Genomic DNA, 2,790 nt, shown 5'->3' with positions numbered 1-2,790 from the left:
CTTGCTTTGGTGGTTCTTGTCGCTTTTGTCGGTGGAGTAGTTCACAGTCCAGATGGACTGTGAGGACTTCGTTTAACTTCTCGTGTCGCTCTAGACTTCGTCGTCGTCGTCGTCATTGCATTTTTTTTATCTTTTATTTTTCATCACTATTTTGTTGTTATCTTCGTATGTGTCTTGCGTAGCTGTGCCTTGCTGCATCGCTTTTGACCCGGGCAGTGGACAGGAGACAAGGATGACCCTTCATCCACGAGGAGCTAAGAGGAGAGCGGGGAAAGGGTGGTGGATGGGAGTGTAATGTATGGGAATGTATTCGTGTCTTTTGACTTGGCTACCACACTTGTAAAGGGGATAAAACCCTTGATAGAGAGATAGATCCTTATTATGATCATTGTCGTAGACGTCGCCATTACATTCAACAGAGTGGTTAACGAATGGAATAGAGTTAGTGACCATGTAGTGAACGCTGGAACAATTGATTGATTTAAGAGAAGAATAGATAATTTTATGGATAGGGATGACAGGTGGTAAGGAACATGGGACTTGCTGGTGTAGCTATCTTGTAGTCTCTTCCATTCTTATGTTCTTATTCATTCGAATTATTCTCTGGGTTACCCTTGATGTGATCATGGGCTTCATCCAAGGAGGTCCTCAGGCACTGCAATGAAGCGACAAACAAAGCTCCGCGGCTTTTATGTGGTATCATTTTCCTCGCGGAGGAAATGGTTTAATATCATCATACACATATCTTTTTTTCCGAAAAGAAATGACATAAGAAATTTAATTAAATTCTCTTCTTGGCATCTAAGTGAACACAAAGGCGCCAGAGGACCTTTGGGCTTCTAAAAAGATGTTTGATGTGAAGAGATGGAGATGTGAAACGGGGAGGAGGGTGTTATTTATGGTCGTCGGAGGATTAACATAAGAACATAAGAATGGGGGAGATTGCAAGAGACCATAAGGCCTACACCAAGTAGTTCTATGTCCCTTACCACCTGTCATCTCTATCCATAAAGTTATCTCATCTTCCTTTAAAACAATTGTTTCAGCGCTTACGACATGGTTACTGTCACGTCCTTAGCGTGAATAGAATCCTGTGGTTGTGCTGTGTCACGCTCTTGTGTGAATAAAGTCACCTGTTTGTATTTTTAAGGCACGCCTTGCGTGAATATGTGTAGTATATGTTATAATTTGTATCGTATTTCATAAAATGTATGTCACATATAATCCACTGCACAATACTCGTCTGTTGGGGCGAGCCTCATTACGTTCTGCAATGACACCAAACTCAAGAGGAACTTTACATAATTTGGCGGGAAAGTTTATTCTGCTTTCCTATAGGTTGAAGGTGTTTAAACTACCTTCAGATACATTTTGGCATCTTGGAAAACGTAAACACCCATTCCCGGTCTATAAAAGGCGAAGCAGAGGGCGACCCGGGAGACACACACAGAGTCAATGGAAGAGTTAATAGAATAGAGAAGTAGAGAGAACCAGAACATGAAAAGAACAGAGAAGTCAAGAAAAGAAGCAGACACCCAGGACCCATCTGAATCTACGTAGAATTTATTCTACATTCGTCGTTTACAAAACAAGTTTGGACCACAACGACTGTCCATCTTCATGTGAAGTGCAAAACTTTGTGTTTTTTTTCAAATTGTTTCGGACATCTCCAGACTGCTGCTAGACTAAGTGCGACTCGACACTCTCTGTTACTTCTCAGCTACAAAACATCATCTCTTACGTGTTCCCAACTACCAGAAAAATACCCTACCAGAAGTTATCGTGCATTAGCCTATCACCCCGAGACTGGAGACTTAATCTAAAACGATTTTCCGTCGGTGCGACTTCTAGCAACCAGAATCAAGACTCGTCTACACCATAAACGAGACTTCGTTTCGCCCGCCTGCTTTTATGTGCTGCATACAAAAGCACATCCAGCTACTGTACTTGGTAATTCATTGTCCATTTTTTTTATTCATGTAACATTTATTGCTATCTATTATTATTCTGTGTCCATTTATGTTGTATGTGTTATGGTTATACGTGTAAATGATATCTAATCTTAACGAAGAATTTAATTATCCTGCCTGAACTCTGTCACTCGTCCGAACTGTGCACGGCCTTATTCTTTTTATTTTTGTGTCGCGACTAGCCATCTACTCGTACGTTCACGAGTCACCGATCCAAAGATCGTGCCGCTCTCTTCTCCCCTCACCATTTTCTCCCTTCCTCTCCCTACGTACACTAATCAGCTCACCCCTACAGACCAGAATAATATATTATTTTGTTATAAATGGGGACTCCTGTCCACTTAAGGCGTGAACGATATTATCCTCAACGATAGAAGCACTGATTAATTATCGATGACGAAATACCTCTCTACCGCTTCCCCCTTTCCTCCCCCTCCCCCCTCTCTCTCTCTCGCTCGCTCTCTTTCCCACCCTCTCTCTCTCTCTTTTTCTCTTTCGCTCTCTCTCCATCTCTCTCTCTCTCTCTATCTCTCTCTCTCTCTCTCTCTCTCTCTCTCTCTCTCTCTCTCTCTCTCTCTCTCTCTCTCTCTCTCTCTCTCTCTCTCTCTCTCTCTATATATATATATATATATATATATATATATATATCATGGACGGCCTCGCACTTAGGAGGAGAAGTGGGAGGAGAGGGAAGGCTCACCCTCGATACTCTTTAAAGCTTTGTAGACCACTTACATCGACTTGTATATTTAGGGCCTTGATACGGGTTTAGAGGTGACAGTCATATTACATTTGTATGCAAAAATTGTTAAAAGATATA

This window comes from Oratosquilla oratoria, chromosome 32 (genome assembly GCF_046742065.1).
Source record: "Oratosquilla oratoria isolate Oo_2021 chromosome 32, ASM4674206v1, whole genome shotgun sequence".
Lineage (NCBI taxonomy): Eukaryota > Metazoa > Arthropoda > Malacostraca > Stomatopoda > Squillidae > Oratosquilla > Oratosquilla oratoria.
Note: the sequence above shows the minus strand (reverse complement) of the source record.